General features: G+C 41.4%; 1 long non-coding RNA gene across 1 annotated transcript in view; it reads right to left on the bottom strand.

The window, feature by feature from the left end:
• Nucleotides 1-1365: 1365 nt before the first annotated feature.
• Nucleotides 1366-19003, bottom strand: part of LOC138272825 (uncharacterized) — a 154152-nt gene continuing 136514 nt past the window's right edge. Inside the window, exon 3 of the long non-coding RNA XR_011200260.1 lies at nucleotides 1366-2053. This is a non-coding gene — a long non-coding RNA (uncharacterized lncRNA). The remainder of the gene's footprint in view (nucleotides 2054-19003) is intronic.

The raw sequence follows: 19003 nt of genomic DNA, 5'->3' as shown, positions 1-19003 counted from the left end.
ACTTCTTCGAGGCTGAAATTCAGGGCCAGACTGGCTGTAGTGGGCATCAGGCATTTCCCCGGGAGGCTGGAAGGGTGGGGCTGGTTTTCACCAGTTTCAGCTGCAATATAGGCCAGTCACAAAGGAACAAAAGCAGCAGTGCTTTGTCAAACCCCTCGCCCCCGGGAGACTGGGCTGACAAAATTGCCAGGGCTGCTTTGGATTCCAAGTCCAGCCCTGCTGCCATTAGTCTATCCAATAGTTATATCATCCCATGTTTTCCTTCCCCCACATGGAGCCTTGGGCTAGGGATCTGTCCCCCTTTCTTACTCCCACCTAATCATTTTTTATCCCACTTTCTCTTCCCTGTACAACTTTTACCCTTTCCTTTCTTGATTTGGCTGCACACCTTATACTACTCTGTGTGGTAGTGGTTCAGTAGAAGTCACAGCACTGCATACATGCACACCCCCTACTGATGATGGGCATGCCCTGTGACAGTGAATCACCTATAGGCTAATGTTCCTAGGGGCACGCACACAGGTCTTACAACAATGTATGCTTTAAGTGTGCAAATACTGTTTGACTTTTATTCTAATGGAGGTTGAGTATGAAACTTTTGACTGTCTCATGGGTTTCTGCATAATGTTAATAAAGATTGAATTAAAAAAAGATAAACACATGACCATTGACCTCTTTTCTGAATTATAAGAGGGGTTAGGTGTGTATGGTTTGGTGAGGAATCTGTTTTGTTTTAAGCACTAGAAAAGGTTTGTCTACTTCTATTTTTGTTTCCTTAACACTGTTGAAGTTCCAATTAGGCAAGTGATTGATCTATAGCGGAATAATTTCGACCTGAGATGAACAGTTTTACTGCACATATTTATTAAAGTGTTAAAAGAGTGTTATTCTTTTTAACTAAATTGCAAAGCTGGCAAGACATTTTATCATCATTATGATGATCATTGCTGTCTTTTGGGGTATTTAGCCCCAACCTTCACGCCATTTCTTCTTTTGAACTAGGCCTTGACCGCTCATCCAAGGTACCCCAGTAAGTGAAGCAGAGCATCCATCTCATACCCGTACCCACCAGTACTAAATAAAGTGAACGTGAAGTGCTTAGTGCAGTGAGTAGCCTGAAACATAAATATATATATATATATATGTGTATATATATATATATATATATATATATATATATATATATATATATATTTGTGTGTGTGTGTGTGTATATATATATATATATATATATACATATATATATATATATATATATATATGTATCAAACGAAACGCGTTGCCTGTTCACGAGCAATGCAGACATCACAAAGGCAACGTACCGTGGCTCAAATCCAAACAGCTTATTTATTTAAACGGCATGTATCAGCAAACTACCCAACGCATTTCGGAGCCTTCGCTCCTTGCTCACAGATAAATACAAGTTATTTCCTCTTCAATGACATTTATAAAGTAAACTTAAATGTGATAACTGACATAAATGACAGACAAACACATGCAAACACAATTTCGAAAAACATGTCGCCATATTGGAACGTTTCATATTCTACATAGATTCAACTAATACAACAGTATATAAAAATATAAGTGCTGTGAGTTCACTGTAAATTCTCTTACTTACTAAATCATTGTACAATTCTTTTTAGAATGACTAGGAATAAAAATAAGAATAAAAAATAAAAAATAAAAAATAAAAAATAAAAAATAAACAATATTAGATCTCAATTAACAAACTAAGCATTTAGCTAGTAGTATGCTGCATTTTAATCTGAGGCTACAATAATAATGATAAATACACAGTAGCTAAATCGCATATACTATCTCAAACAAAGATACAGATACATTGTTTTCATTTTTAGCTTAATCATTCCAATACACACTAATTACTCAGTTCCAAAATTATAATTCCCTTTCACAATATGAGAGAAAACAGCTTCCTACTTCAAAGTCACTTATTGATTCCAATCTATTAAAGCTCCAAATGGCCAAAATAGGGTTCATATATATTAGCTCTCCTGTATTCCAGTGCTTCTATCCCAGCTTCATCTTCACCCTAATAAATACAAAAATAAAGATGAAAAAATGAAATTCATATTCAAACTATTAGAAAATCACATTTCTTACCCACTAAAACCTAATGCCCAAACTATATGAAAAAAAATATTTTTTATGTTTTATTTTTTAGCACCTGAAATTCTGATTGCAATTAAAAATTCAACCTAGATGCACTGATAATTCTTCATCCAGATTCAGTCCTCCTGGATGAATAGTTCTATATATTGGATAATGAGTTTAGATTCCAATCTCCTTAAGTCCTGCTCCCTGTTTCCTCCTCTCAAATGGATAGGGATACTGTCCAAAACACAGAACTTGGTGTTTTTATGAAGGGTCAAAGCAAAATGTCTAGCAATTGGATACTGTTTATCTTCATTTAATATAGCTCTCATGTGTTCAAGCACTTGTTTTTTAGCTTTCTGAATTGTGCTGCCAATGTAATATTTTTGACATGGACAGCCTAATGCATAAATACTGAATTACAAGTCAGATGTTTTTTAATCATGTATGGTCTTGTTTGTTTCGATAGCTGTATTTTATGACAGCTACTACTATATTTACAAGCTTTGCATGAACCACATGTTAAAAAGCCTTGTTTGGATGTTTGTCTGCCAATTTGTGTAGATTGTACTAAGCACTCACAAAGTTTGTCCTTTAATGAGGTGCATATATATATATATATATATATATATATATATAAGAAACGATGTCCTGAATAGCGTGTTACGGCGCACTTGATTCTCCGGTGGTGCTGGTTTGAGGCAGGACAACCATATTTCAGAAAACAAGATTCTCTTTCTATTTAGGCAAGAGAAAACCGCACTCTGTCGTTGTGCCAAAAAAATACTTTAACTTTAATACATTAGTGAGATCATAAACAAACAAACAGGAATCCCCTGACGCGTTTCGGTCTCACCGGACCTTGTTCACAGGTGTTTCCTGTGTACTAATTTTAGCGCTTTAAATAAAATACTCCAAAGTAACAGAAAAAATACTCAAAGTTACACCACATATCAAAAGTTACTCCATAACATCACTAAATATGTACACTTTAACAAGGAAAAATTAAACGCTTTTCTATATACATGTTTATCAAATTATAACAGTGTTTTAACTACACTCCAGAGTGTTTTTCACTAAATTCCACATTGCAATGCATTCTGGTATATGTAGTTTATAACATGTCATTGAATCAAATTATTTTTGAATATATATTATGAAATCTCGTTTCAGCGACTAATGGAGACTTCAAAACAATTTCTGAGGTGTATTAACAAAAATTATCAAAAATTATAGGGGCCCTCATTAATTATTAATTTATATTCACATTGGATTCATATTAATTTATTGCATATTACCTACAATAGCACAATTCCCAAAGTTTCTTATTAAAGAAGGCCCTCACTAAGTTCTACACCTCTGATCTAAGAATATTAATGTTTGGATATTACTCCTTCAGTCAACTTGTTTTTATAGCGCCAAAATTATGTCTATCTGACAAATGACAACGGGAAAGAGAGCATCTTGTCAATTGATGAAATAAAATAAAATAAAATAAGTGAATGCCAACATCTTATGAGCTGTGACAAACCTTATAGGTGTACAAATAACTCTTCATCTTGATTTAAACCTAGCGGGGTGCGAGATCGGATATCAAGTATATGTCTAGATTCCAGTTGACGCAATTTCTTTTCTCTGTCACCACCACGTTCTGATTTTGGTACCTGATCAATTACATAGAATGTCATAAGTTCCCACTGGCTATCATGTTTCTGTTCCATATGTCTCGCTGTTGCATAGCTCCTATCTATATTGATAGTTGCTCGAATATGTTCTAAAATTCGCTTTTTAGTCTCACATATGGTACTGCCAACATATTTCAACCCACAAGGGCATTCAATCACATATACTGTGAATCGACTTTTACAATTCAAGTGCTTACGTATCACTCTCTCCATACCAGTATTTGTTGAGTACTCTTTCTTATTCACCCCAATTTTACATGCCTTAGAGCTGCTGCATTTACAAAAGCCATTTTTCTGTAGCCAGTTTGTTTTTGTAGTTTGGAAATGACTATGCGTTAATTTATCCCTTAGAATTGCTGTTCTTCTGAAAGTCATTAACGGGTATTGTCCCATGATTTCCCCCACTATTGGGTCCATTTGTAAAATTGCCCAGTGGTTTTCCAAGATTTTGCGAACTTGTGTGGCACTCTGTGAGTATGTTGTTATGAACCTCAGCTGTTGTTGTTTGGCAAGTTTGCTGGCTTGATTTCCTCCATGAATTAGTTGTTCTTGTTATGATTGTTTCACCTGTTTCTGTGCCACAGCTAAAAAAAAAATCGGATATTGTCTTGCCAGAAATCTCTCCTCCGCTAATTTCAAGTGCTTCTCACACTCTTCCGGCTTTGAGCAGATTTTCTTTATTCGTAGAAATTCACCATAAGGAATGTTCCACTTTGTTCGTGGTGGGTGAAAACTGTTAGCATGTAATATGGAGTTCGTAGCTGTTATTTTCCTATGCAGTGAAGTCTGAATTGTCCCCTCTTTTACATAAATTTCTGTATCTAGAAATGTCACACGTGTCGCACTGATGTCATAGGTGAAATTGAGTTTGGCTACATTAGAGTTCAAGATCTTAAAGTATTCATCAAATTCTGACTCAGTACCATCCCAAATAAGAAAAAGGTCATCAATAAACCTCAGCCAAGTCACTACTTTTTGTTGGTAAATCTAATTTTCTTCTGCCCAAGCTATTCGTTGTTCAAACCATCCCATTGTCAAATTCGCAAAATTGGGAGAAAAAGAAAAACCCATTGCCGTGCCCTTAATTTGCAAATAAAGTTGTTGATTAAACAAGAAATAATTATTCATTAGGCAAATGTTAATCATTTCCAAAGGCATCTCATTGTGTTGATAAAAACGTATATTCCTTTGGTTGAGAAATAATTTGCATGCCTGGATCCCTATTTGATGTTCAATGTTTGTGTAAAGCAAAACTACATCCATTGTTACTAATTTGTAGGTATCCTGCCAAGGTATCCCTTCCAATTGTAACAGTAAGTCTCCTGTGTCACGTAAATAGGAGTTCAAATTTCTTGCCAAAGGTGCTAAAAAGAAATCTATGTATTCTGACATAGGTTCTAATAGAGATGCTTTGGCTGATATTATTGGTCCGCCTGGTGGATGTTGCAAATTTTTATGAATTTTAGGGAGGAAGTATATTGTTGGAATTACAGGATGTTCCACTAACAAATATTTTGCCTCTAAATGATCAATGAGGCCTTGGTCTTCCCACCTTAAATACACAACTTTATCTCCTCCTTCAATTTTATTACTGGGTTCCCAATAGCATGTGCATAACAGGTTTTATCCGACAATTGCCGCATGGCTTCTTTCACATAATCCTGTTTGTTTTGTATTACAATGTTTCCACCAAACTAAAATTGGGATGAATGAGAAAGAGTACTCAACAAATACTGGCATGGAGAGAGTGATACGTAAGCACTTGAATTGTAAAAATCGATTTACAGTATATGTGATTGAATGCCCTTGTGGGTTGAAATATGTTGGCAGTACCATATGTGAGACTAAAAAGTGAATTTTAGAACATATTCGAGCAACTATCAATATAGATAGGAGCTATGCAACAGCGAGACATATGGAACAGAAACATGATAGCCAGTGGGAACTTATGACATTCTATGTAATTGATCAGGTACCAAAATCAGAACGTGGTGGTGACAGAGAAAAGAAATTGCGTCAACTGGAATCTAGACATATACTTGATATCCGATCTCTCACCCCGCTAGGTTTAAATCAGGATGAAGAGTTATTTGTACACCTATAAGGTTTGTCACAGCTCATAAGATGTTGCCATTCACTTATTTTATTTTATTTTATTTCATCAATTGACAAGATGCTCTCTTTCCCGTTGTCATTTGTCAGATAGACATATAATTTTGGCGCTATAAAAACAAGTTGACTGAAGGAATAATATCCAAACATTAATATTCTTACATCAGAGGTCTAGAACTTAGTGAGGGCCTACTTTAATAAGAAACTTTGGGGATTGTGCTATTGTAGGTAATATGCAATAAATGAATATGAATCCAATGTGAATATAAATTAATAATTAATGAGGGCCCCTATAATTTTTGATAATTTTTGTTTATACACCTCAGAAATTGTTTTGAAGTCTCCATTAGTCGCTGAAACGAGATTTCATAATATATATTCAAAAATAATTTGATTCAATGACATGTTATAAACTACATATACTAGAATGCATTGCAATGTGGAATTTAGTGAAAAACACTCTGGAGTGTAGTTAAAACACTGTTATAATTTGATAAACATGTATATAGAAAAGCGTTTAATTTTTCCTTGTTAAAGTGTACATATTTAGTGATGTTATGGAGTAACTTTTGATATGTGGTGTAACTTTGAGTATTTTTTCTGTTACTTTGGAGTATTTTATTTAAAGCGCTAAAATTAGTACACAGGAAACACCTGTGAACAAGGTCCGGTGAGACCGAAACGCGTCAGGAGATTCCTGTTTGTTTGTTTATGATCTCACTAATGTATTAACCCCTTAGCTGCTGGGCCTTTTCCCCCCCAATGCTGAGCCCTTTTTTGGCTATTTGGGGTAGTTCGCGCTTAGGGCTTCATAACTTTTTGTCCACATAAGCTAACCACGCCAAATTTGCGTCCTTTTTTTCCAACATCCTAGGGATTCTAATGGTACCCAGAGTTGGTGGTTTCCCCTGGAGGAGACCAAGAAAATAGCCAAAATACAGTGAAAATTTTGTTTTTTCCCAAAAAATGGGAAAAAAGGGCTGCCGAAGAAGGCTTGTGGTTTTTTCCCTGAAAATGCCATCAACAAAGGGTTTCTGGTGCTGAAATCACTATCTTCCCACCTTTCAGGAACGGGCAGACTTGAATCAGAAAACCAAATTTTTCAACACAAATTTGGCATTTTACTGGGACATACCCCATTTCTACTATATTTGGTGCTTTCAGCCTCCTTCCAGTTAGTGACAGGAATGGGTGTGAAACCAATGCTGGATCCCGGAATGCTAAACATTTCTGAAAACTAGACAAAATTCTGAATTCAGCAAGGGGTCATTTGTGTAGATCCTACAAGGTTTTCCTACAGAAAATAACAGCTGAAATAAAAAAATATTGAAATTGAGCTGAAAACAACAGCCATTTTTCTTTATGTTTTACTCTGTAACTTTTTCCTGCGATGTCAGATTTCTGAAAGCAATATAACGTTTTGTCTGCTGGACTCTTCTGGTTGCGGGGATATAAAGGGCTTGTAGGTTCATCAAGAACCCTAGGTACCCAGAGCCAATAAATGAGCTGCACCCTGCAGTTGGTTTTCATTCTATACTGGGTATACAGCAATTAATTTGCTGAAATATGAAGAGTGAAAAAGAGGTATCAAGAAAACCTTTGCATTTCCAAAATGGGATCAAGATAAGGTTTTGAGGAGCAGTGGTTATTTGCACATCGCTGAATTCCGAGGTGCCCATACTAGCATGTGAATTGCAGGGCATTTCTCAAATAGATGTCTTTTTTACACACTCTCTTATATTTGGAAGGAAAAAATGTAGAGAAAGATAAGGGGCAATAACAGTTATTTTGCTATTCTATGTTCCCCCAAGTCTCCCGATAAAAATGATACCTCACTTGTGTGGGTAGGCCTAGTGCCCGCGACAGGAAATGCCCCAAAACACAACATGGACACATCCTATTTTTTTTATAGAAAACACAGCTGTTTTTTCCAAAGTGCCTACCTGTAGATTTTGGCCTCTAGCTCAGCCGGCACATAGGGAAACCTACCAAACCTGTGCATTTCTGAAAACTAGAGACCTAGGGGAATCCAAGGAGGGGTGACTTGCGGGGCTCGGACCAGGTTCTGTTACCCAGAATCCTTTGCAAACCTCAAAAAGTGGCTAAAAAAACAAGTTTTCCTAACATTTCAGTGACAGAAAGTTCTGGAATCTGAGAGGAGCCTCAAATTTCCTTCCACCCAGCGTTCCCCCAAGTCTCCCGATAAAAATGATACCTCACTTGTGTGGGTAGGCCTAGCGCCCGCGACAGGAAACGCCCCAAAGCGCAACGTGGACACATCCAAATTTTTTGAAGAAAACAGAGGTGTTTTTTGTGAAGTGCCTACCTGTAGATTTTGGCCTCTAGCTCAGCCGGCACCTAGGGAAACCTACCAAACCTGTGCATTTCTGAAAACTAGAGACCTAGGGGAATCCAAGGAGGTGTGACTTGCGGGGCTCGGACCAGGTTCTGTTACCCAGAATCCTTTGCAAACCTCAAAAAGTGGCTAAAAAAACAAGTTTTCCTCACATTTCGGTGACAGAAAGTTCTGGAATCTGAGAGGAGCCACAAATTTCCTTCCACCCGGCGTTCCCCCAAGTCTCCCGATAAAAATGATACCTCACTTGTGTGGGTAGGCCTAGCGCCTGCGACAGGAAACGCCCCAAAGCGCAACGTGGACACATCCAAATTTTGGAAGAAAACAGAGGTGTTTTTTTAGAAGTGCCTACCTGTAGATTTTGGCCTCTAGCTCAGCCGGAACCTAGGGAAACCTACCAAACCTGTGCATTTCTGAAAACTAGAGGCCTAGGGGAATCCAAGATGGGGTGACTTGCGGGGCTCGGACCAGGTTCTGTTACCCAGAATCCTTTGCAAACCTCAAAAAGTGGCTAAAAAAAACAAGTTTTCCTCACATTTCGGTGACAGAAAGTTCTGGAATCTGAGAGGAGCCACAAATTTCCTTCCACCCAGCGTTCCCCCAAGTCTCCCGATAAAAATGATACCTCACTTGTGTGGGTAGGCCTAGCGCCCGCGACAGGAAATGCCCCAAAACACAACGTGGACACATCACATTTTTTCATAGAAAACAGTGCCTACCTGTGGATTTTGGCCTCTAGCTCAGCCGGCACCTGGGGAAACCTAGCAAACCAGCACATTTTTGAAAACTAGAAACCCAGGGGAATCCAAGATGAGGTGACTTGTGGGGCTCGGACCAGGTTCTGTTACCCAGAATCCGTTGCAAACCTCAAAATGTGGCTAAAATAACACGTTTTCCTCACATTTCGGTGACAGAAAGTTCTGGAATCTGAGAGAAGCCACAAATCTCCTTCCACCCAGCGTTCCCCCAAGTCTCCCGATAAATATGATACCTCACTTGTGTGGTTAGGCCTGGTGCCTGCAACAGGAATAGATCACACAACGGTCAATGTTGGTCCTTACGTGAGGCAGATGTTGACCCTGGGGTGATCCATTCCTGACACAAGCACTAGGTGTAGGCACTCAAGTGGGGTAGTGTTTTTATCAGGACAGGTGAGGAGTCACTGGGTGGTAGGAATGTTGTGGATCCCAGCATATTCCTGTAGTTTGTGTGACAGAAATGCGAGAAAAATTGAGGTTTTTTTCAACATTTCAGCTTTGCAGGGTATTCTGGGTAAGAAAACTTTGGGGAATCCACACAAGTCACACCTCTGTGGACTCCCCCGAATGTCTAGTTTCCAGAAATGTTTGGGTTTAGTGTGTTTCTCTATATGGCCGCCAAATCCAGGACCAAAAACACAGGTGCCTGCCTTACAAAACCAGTTTGTTTTGCCATAGACAATTTTGATGTCTCCACAATATGATTTGGGTGGTGGAATTTGGGGCTGAACTAAATTGGGGAGCTCCCAAGAGAGCACTCTCTCTCTGCTTGCCGCCGCATTCACCTGCTCTCTAGGTTGGCCTAACCCACTATTACCCAGTTGCACGAACAGCTTGCGAAGGGACAGCAGGACTGTCCTCATCACCTCCCTCATAATGTACTGGACGAGGAGTTTTCGAATGGGACTCCTCTGACTGAAAAATCACTCCCAGAGTCTGCGCCATTGTCCTATCCCTCAGATGCTGTCTCAGTATCTGATGTCTCAGTCTCTGATCCTATGTCAGAGCGGTCCTCTATAACCCGAGTGCAGGCAGCAGTCATCCATCAAGATGCCATCTCTGCTATTGGCTAAACTGTAGGTCTAAAACACTAGCCTACGTAGACAGTCACAAAATCGATGGTGTGTGTGAGATACGTGCAACAGTAGAGGCCACCTTACCTGCGCTTCTTCCCTCAATCAGCACGTACTTTCAAGACACTCAAAAAACACCTTGTCACATACCATTCGTCACAGTCTTTAGCACCTCCTGCGCCCAGTCCAACAATCATTATTGGTGCTCCCACTCCCTCCTCCTCGGATTCCCTCATTACCACCCAGCAAAAGTGCCCTTCATCTCTCCATAGACTTTACTAATGTACTCAGCTATTTACATAAAATACAGATGTGCTCTTTGCAGTAGGCATATAAACCTTCTGCGCTTCTTTATGGCACTAAAACTGCCACTAGACAAGTCGGACCCTTTTCCCCCCAGGGAAACCACACACATATTGACAAAAGTGATATATATATGACAGCCAACCACCTGAAACTCAACTCAAGCAAAACTGAAATAATCCTCTTTGGCCCACACAAAAACACCTGGGACCCCCCATGGTGGCCCACCACGCTAGGCCCTGCACCCACCCCCGCCAACCATGCACGCAACCTCAGCATCATCCTAGACTCCTCCCTCTCGATGACCCAACAAATCAACGCTCTTACCTCCTCATGCTTCAACAAACTCTGTATACTGAAAAACATTCAAATGGATCCCCACAGAGACCAGAAAAACTGTCACTCACGCACTCATCAGCAGCAGGCTTGATTACGGAAACGCCCTCTACGCCGGCACCACTCTAAAACTCAAGCGCAAACTACACGCATCCAGAACGACTAATCCTCGACCTCCGCCGACACAAACACATCTCTCCAGACCTCAAATCCCTCCACTGGCTCCCCATTGACAAAAGGATCACCTTCAAGATCCTCATCCTCGCACACAAATCACTCCACAACACAGGCCCTGCCTACCTCAACGAGAGTCACCTTCCACACCCCCACACGAAATGTCCGCTCAGCTGACCTCTCTCTCGCCTCTGTCCCCCGCATCAAACACACCACCACCGGGGGCAGATCCTTCTCCTACCTTGCACCCAAAACCTGGAACGCCCTCACAACCCACCTTCGCAAGACCCAAAACCTACTTCTTTTCAGGAAGGGCCTCAAAACCTGGCTTTTCGAACAGTGAACCTCCCAGCCCCTTTCCCTCCCCCCGTCCCTCCCCCACCCAGCGCCTTGAGACCCTCACAGGTGAGTAGCGCGCTTTATACATCTCTTTGATATAGATCTACCTCTATATATATATATATATATCTATCAAAATGGCCCCCAGGGAAACCCTACAACATCTAAAAAAAAAGATTGCCCCCACAGGGGGTCACCCTGCCCACGGGCGACCCCCTGTCATTTCATTTTATTTTATTTTTATTTTATTTTATTTTTTTCAAAATCCCCTGGGGGGGGGCGACCCGTTTTCCGGGGGGGCCGCCCACCCAAAGTGAAATCCCTGGTGTCTAGTGGTGTTTCCTGGCCCCCGATCGCAGCTATGCTGCGATCGGGGGCCAGGAAACAGTTTCAGAAGGCCTCGTAAGAAAGGGGAGACTCTCCCCTTTCTTACGAGGCCTTCTGAAACTGTTTCTGGCCCCCGATCGCAGCACAGCTGCGATCGGGGGCCAGAAACAGTTTCAGAAGGCCTCGTAAGAAAGGGGAGAGTCTCCCCTTTCTTACGAGGCCTTTTCAAAGTGTTTCCTGGCCCCCCCGATCGCAGCTGTGCTGTGATCGGGGGGGCCAGGAAACCTGAAAGTGTTTCCTGGCCCCCGATCGCAGCACAGCTGCGACCGGGGGCCAGGAAACACTTTCAGGAAGGCCTCATAAGAAAGGGGAGTGTCTTTCAGGTTTCCTGGCCCCCCCGATCGCAGCACAGCTGTGATCGGGGGGGCCAGGAAACACTTTGAAAAGGCCTCGTAAGAAAGGGGAGGCTCTCCCCTTTCTTACGAGGCCTTCTGAAACTGTTTCTGGCCCCCGATCGCAGCTGTGCTGTGATCGGGGGCCAGGAAACACTTTCAGGAAGGCCTCGTAAGAAAGGGGAGACTCTCCCCTTTCTTACGAGGCCTTCCCGAACGTGGAAAAGGCCGTTTTCCCCATCAAAGCAGGAAGCGGCCGCAAGGCTGCTCCCTGCTTTGATGGGGAAAACACCTTTGAAACGTCAACGCGCCTCGCGGCGCGCTGACGTCACAAAGGGGCGGGTGGGAAGCGGGGGGAGACACGGAAGCTTCCGTGTCTCCCGGGGGAAGTTTTAAAAAAAATAAAAAATCCTCGGGTGCGATGCACCCGAGGATTTATTAATGCCCTTCCTGGTGTCGCCCACTGGTCGTGACCCGCACCAGGGAGGGTGTGTGGGCGTCGGCCAGTGGCCGACGCCCGCACCAAAGAGGTTAAAGTTAAAGTATTTTTTGGGCACAACGACAGAGTGCGGTTTTCTCTTGCCTAAATAGAAAGAGAATCTTGTTTTCTGATATATATATATATATATATATATATATACACACACACACTAAAAAAACAAAGGTTACGGGAACGTTATAGTATGTTCAGATTTTACACACATAAAACCATAAAACCATAGAAATTCAGCTGTTATAGTTATCTCAAGGAACTATAACTTGTACCTTAAGGTAGCAATAACTTGCGTCCCAGCCAAGCAGTTTTCTTACCAATAATTTTGTTGCAAATGTTGTAGGGGTATTACTATTGATGTCATAGGAGATGTCATGACTGATGTAATATGTTGGTTAATTAGCGAATGGCAAGGGGCGTGAGTTATAGTCACCTTGGGGCACGAGTTATAGTATCTTGAGGTAACTATAACTGTAAATGCTGAATTTCTATGGTTTTCGGTGTGTAAAATCTGAGCCTAACTAAAAAAGTCTCTGTAACCTTTGATTATTTAGTGGATTTCTAAGTTTCTTTAAATTCTATTTCCTAACTATAGCACCCCTCTAGCCTTTGTTTTTTTCCTGTGAATTTCTAAATTTGTTAATGTTATTTCCTATCTATGACCTCTTTGTAACCTTAGTTTTTTTCTGTGAATTTCTAGGGTTGTTTTAATGTGAAGAAATATTTAATTATCTTACATTAATCCAACAGTCGACATGCATGGCCAAGTGCTGTGTGGGGTGGGGGGGTTGGCCGCAGGGCTTGGCCTGTGGCCACCCCTCTGCCTGCAGCTAACCCCTTGCTGTGGGTCTCTGAGTGTGAGTGGCTATATCGGTGTGTGAATAGGTATATGTGGGTGTGTAAATATGTAGGTGTGTGTGTGTATGTGTGGATGAGTGAGTGTGTGAATGCCTGTGTTGGTCTCTGAGAAGATGTGTGTGTGGTTTTATGGGTCTATGAGTGGGAGCATGAGTGGCTGAATGGGTGTGTGAGTGGTTGTGTGGGTGTGTAAGTGGGTGTGTTGTGGTTTTATGGATCTGTGAGTGATGTGTCAGTGGTTGTATTGGTGTGTGAGCGGGTGTGTCAGTGGTTTTGCTGTATGGGTATGTTAGTGGATGTGTAAGTGGTTGTTTGGGTCTGTGAGTGGGTGTGTATGTGCTGTATGGCTGTGTCACTGTGTGAGTAGATGTTTGATTGAGTGTGTGAGTGGTTATCTAGGCCTCTGGATGTATCAGTGACTCTACGGGTGTGTGAGTGGGTATGTGAGAGCCTGTATGGGTGAGTGAGTGGCTATATGGATATGTGACTGGGTGTGTCTGTGGCTGTGTGAGTTGGGGTGTCAGTAGTTTTTTGGGTCTCTGGGTGGGTGTGTGAGTGGTTGTATGGGTGTGTAAGTGGGCGTGTGAGTGTGTGGTGGGTGGGTGAATGCGTGGGTGTGTAAATGGCTGTCTGGTTTTCTGAGTGGCGTGTCAGTGGCTGTATGGGTCTGTGAGTGGGTGTATAAGTGGCTGTGTGGTTGTGTACGTGGCTGTGTGAGTGGGTGCATGAGTGCCTGTGTGCCTATTTGAGTGGCTGTGTGAGTGGTTCTCTGGGACTTTGAGTGGATGTGTGAGTGGTTCTCTGGGTCTTTGAGTGGATGTGTGAGCCCCAGTATGGGTGTGTGAGTGGGTGTGTGAGTGGCTGCACTGATGTGTGAGTAGGTTTGGGAGAGGCTGTGTGGGTGTTTGTCAGTGTGTGAGTGTATGTATGTTTTTTTAATTGGGGTCAGAATTTGTGGATCTACCATGAATTCACACGGGGTGGCTGAACTGAGCGCCACAGTGGAACCGTGAATCCTCGCATATCCCTAAAAAACACAGTTTGCGACAATTTCTTATCCATTAGGGGACCCTCACAGACTCCTCCATCATTCCCAGGGGGTCAGAATATCTCTATCATGAGTGCTTTTGTCCTATTTGCACTTTAAACCCGCCCTTCGGGACCCATATACCGATTCACAAAATGGCAGCTTCAGCTTTTCTCTCAGGGGGGCGGAGCCAATCATTGACATTGCTGTTGGCGAGTGGATTCAGGATCTGCCGTGGATCCGCATCTCTAGATATACATAAATATTTTTTCTTTACTAACTGCAAAATTATCAAACAGAATTACGCCATATTAAGTAAATACTCTTTCTGGACTGAGATCTAACTTTCTCTCAAATTTGGTGTAATTCCATCCAGCGGTTCAGACTGTAGTCGTGTCTAAAATCTCTACGGGAAATTGCATGGGGGAAATACATTCTGGAACCCCACCATCCCCCCAGCTCCTTTGCTCAGTCCCCACTTGACAAATATACCCAAAAACTTTCCAGAAGGCAGCTGAAGTCAGTGGCAGACTAGTTTTGAAAACTGTGACAAAGTTATTAGCTAAACAAAAAGCACTTCTCCTATGGAAACTAGATCCTAATTATAACTACCTACTGGCAACCCCCAGTAACTCATCATATATTATATATATTTAAATATATATATATATATATATATATATACATATATATATATATATATATATATATATATATATATATATATATATATATTAATGAAATATTCACTCAACTATACTCCTAAAACCCTGCATGAAATATTGACATTGACTTACTTCCACTTGATTACTCTCCTTTCTTTTTCCAGAGTGACCTTCTTATCGTCTGTCCTCTGCATGCTTTCTATTTCTGAGTACAGCAACTGGCTACCTCATTTCATAGATTACAACCTATACTCTTTAAAGCTCTATCCCTGTAATCTTACATTACCTAATCTCGCCCAGCCTATCTATCTCACCAACCATTCACCTGAAACCAAATAGCCCACACTAATGATCACACATAAATGGTATTGATATAATCTCTCAGAAAGTAACCGGAGGAAATGCATGCATTTTTTGAGAGCATGTGACTAATTACATTAACCACTAACCTTGGGCTTTGGGGTAGCTTGCTACTTGCCATTATGCACTTCAGCACCTCATCGGGGGTAGTAAGCTCTATATAAATACAATTATTGCACAATGTTAAATCACTCAATGATTTTTCAACTACCCTATAAGAGTATGTGAGGTTTTCTTCAGAAGTAACCACTGTTCTTTCCTATGTACTATACAGCTATACACCATAAAACGTTATTGGGATGGACTTGTTGGGTCAGGAGGATAAAATACTATGTTTGAAAGAGTATGAAGGACATGGTGTATGATGGAGAGTTTTAGGAAGTCTTTTTGATTGAATGTAAAGAACTCTTTCAGAGGGAGTTCAGAGGAATACAGTTGACTTGTACCAGGGACAACAAGTTACAATGGTGAACTTCACCTGAAATTACCCTTCGGATTATTTAACCAGAAATGTGGCTATTTTACAACTTTTTTTCTCACATTATCGTTCGAGCATCCTATTTTTATGGTTCCTTCACATGAGGGCTCAACAAGGAGGTTATTCAGTCCACAGTGGGTGCATAACAAGCAACTTACTGTCATGCCCACAAGCAACTCTGGGCTGTGAGCCGGGAACCAGCAGTCTCATGGAGGGGATTGCAATCTTGTGCTAGGCCGTGTGTCTCCGGCAAGTAGGGATTCTCTCGCAATGTTTTGGTTCTCCGATAGAAATGAAAGACAGAATACTTACCTTTTAAGGAATTCTAGTTGCCTTATAAGGATTACGTTTCCACCATAGTTCAGTCCGAATTTTCTTATTTACTCCAGCCCTAAACAAGATGGTGAATTCAGGTTTTTGTATTGTGTTTGTGCCCAAGTTAGCATGTCATGCGTCTATTTACTGCCTGTCTCGATAGAAGAATGACCCTTTACTCAGAAGATGCGCCATAATGCAGTCAGACTATTTCATGTCAGATTTGTCATCCATCAGCCATTATTTTTATCCCTGATTTATTTATCTTCAATTGTTGTTCCCAGTCTCCAGTTCCCTTCAGTTCCGTTCCTTGAGTGGTGTTTGGGCTACTTTTCTGGCTAGTCACCTGGATTTCTAAACACTTATGCCTCCAATCACATGCATATTTCCACCTGAAAATCAGTGCACTTTAGTGTTAGTGCTGGTTGGCTAGTACTTTCATTTTTAATTTAATCCTTTATAGTTCCCCTTTCATTTCTTTGCTTCTCCTCATCTCTTTCTAGGTTTGAGCGGGAAAAGTGTTCTGTCCCTATTGTAAGCTTTCTATGGGCTTGTAACCACACCCATGTCATGCTCATCAGTTTGGTTAGTTCGTGGGCTTGCCTTTTAAAATCTGCTTGATTTCATTAGTGAAAGGCTTGCATACATCATGCCTTTTCCTGTGTTTAGCCCTCCTCGAGCACACAGGACAAATAATGAAAACACAGGAGGCTCTATTTTTTCCGTATCGTTTCTGCACAACTATTTACCTTTCTTTCGTAGGCAGCGCAATCTCTCTGGGCAGTAGTTGAGCACTTTCCTTGACATTGACCCTTTTACATGGATAATTGCACTTTTGCCGGTTACATGGATAATTGAACTTTTGCCAATACATTTCACTGCGAGCGAACTACTGTTTCCTTTTGTGTGTCTGCTTCGCGCTGATTGCGGCCGTCAGCTCCCTTATGTGAAACTGTTTTACTTTTCATTTTCAGCTTCTGTGGCAAGAAAAGTCCAGTTAGGAGTTTACAACGGTAATAGCTCTAACTCGAGCAAACGCGAGACCCATTGCATTACAAATGCTTGTTATTTTAATGTTTCTTAAGAGGATGCAACACATCCACAGGCAGTCCTAACAGGTTGCTTTCTTGCCACTCTTTCATCCGCACTGTGGCGCATGACCACGTCCCTTAAACCCGGAGACCATTTTGGAATGCTATTCTCCATACAGTATCATTGCTTTACCATTTCAAGATAGCCACTGCCTTAATTCTAAAGTCGCGGCCATGATGGAACTTTTAAATAACAATACTCTATTTAAAATACCGCTGTAAATCGGACACCACTGCTATGTTTAATGTCTTTATTGCAAGCATTTCCCAGCTGTGTTTAGATAGCAGCATGTTTTCTTTTTGTGCTAGTATCTTTTTAATTTATATTGCATATGTTGTTGAGTTGTAGGTATTTTATTGCGGTTGTGTCAGAGGTTGAATGTAAAGATGAATCTCTGGATGGATTAATAAATGCATAATTGCAAAGATGAGTGACAGACTGGTTGAATTATGACTTATTGAGTTCTAAGCCCATCTATGATGGTGGGTCGGCCCTGGAGCAGAACACCAGAAACCTGCTTGATGGCATGTTGTTTGCTACAGGGCTGCTTAGCAGCAAACACCCTGGGAGTTGAGGAGAGGGTACTCATTTAAGAAATGGCTTACAAACATCATGGAGCCAGCGACAACCGGGGGTGAGGTATTTAACCTTCTCCATTATCCAGTTCATCAGCTTTAACTGATGTTCCCGCAGTTAAACCCAAACACGGGGACCTCTGCTGCCCGCGACACCGTTTATGCAGCTTGGACACCACACGCGGTGTTTTGAGTTGCTTTATTTATTGTTTTTCATATTAAGTAGTTCTTCGTCGCCTGCTGTGCTGGTGTCTCCATTCCCTGTGTAATTATTGTGTGCGCGCCTCGGTGGGAGGTAATACTGCGCATACCTTCTTAAATAGTTGGACACACAGGGAATGGGCCCAGAGAAGAACAGGGAAAAAAGCTGCCTAGTGTGTAATTTTAGGGAAATAAAGCGTGTGTTGAATTGTTTAGACCGGGGGGCTACTATGCTTGCAGGTTATATTTTGTGCAGAGATTGAAAGATGCATGACCTTGACTTGGCTTTCATAGCATAATTTGACTAGTCACCCTAACATGCACTTAAAGAAACTGATGACTACACTCCTACTTATTCACAACCGAATGCATGTTTATAATTTTACCTGGTCTCTAACCAACAGCGGAGGTCACCAATGTCAATGTCCATTTATTGTTTAGTTAATAAAAACCATAACAATTTACATAAATATATACAATATCCGACCAAGATCCAAATGTTACTATCCCATTTAAAAACACAGAACACGCTGCATTGTAAAAGGGGGAGTAAGAGTTAGTGTCAGCAAAAATCTTGTGGAAAGGTTTTGCAGGAGTGAGGGGAGAGAGTGAGCGCAAGTACCAAGGGTTTAAAGTGCATAGTGTGAGGGGTTAGCAGAGATCGTGAAGAGCGCTGCAAGCAACAAGTCTGAGGGTACTACAGTTGTGGTTATCCAGACAGTTGAACTCAAGATTTGCCCTTAGCCTCCGCATGCACCCGAGAGGAGCGAGATCATCCTAGGTTAAAGTGCATGAATATGGTCAGCAGCGAGATCTAAATCACCCCCACTGTTAAAATGATCGCGAGTGAAGCATGTCATGCTGCTGAATTGCCCCATGTCCACATCCGTTACCACGGTTAGACCTAGAGCCCCTTACTACCCTGTTGTCATAGTTCACGATTTCAGACTGCAATAGTCTGTCATCAGT

Source organism: Pleurodeles waltl, chromosome 2_2, assembly GCF_031143425.1.
Source record: "Pleurodeles waltl isolate 20211129_DDA chromosome 2_2, aPleWal1.hap1.20221129, whole genome shotgun sequence".
Classification (NCBI taxonomy): Eukaryota; Metazoa; Chordata; class Amphibia; order Caudata; family Salamandridae; genus Pleurodeles; species Pleurodeles waltl.
The sequence above is the reverse complement of the archived record's forward strand: the minus strand, read 5'-3'. Positions and strand labels throughout refer to the sequence as shown.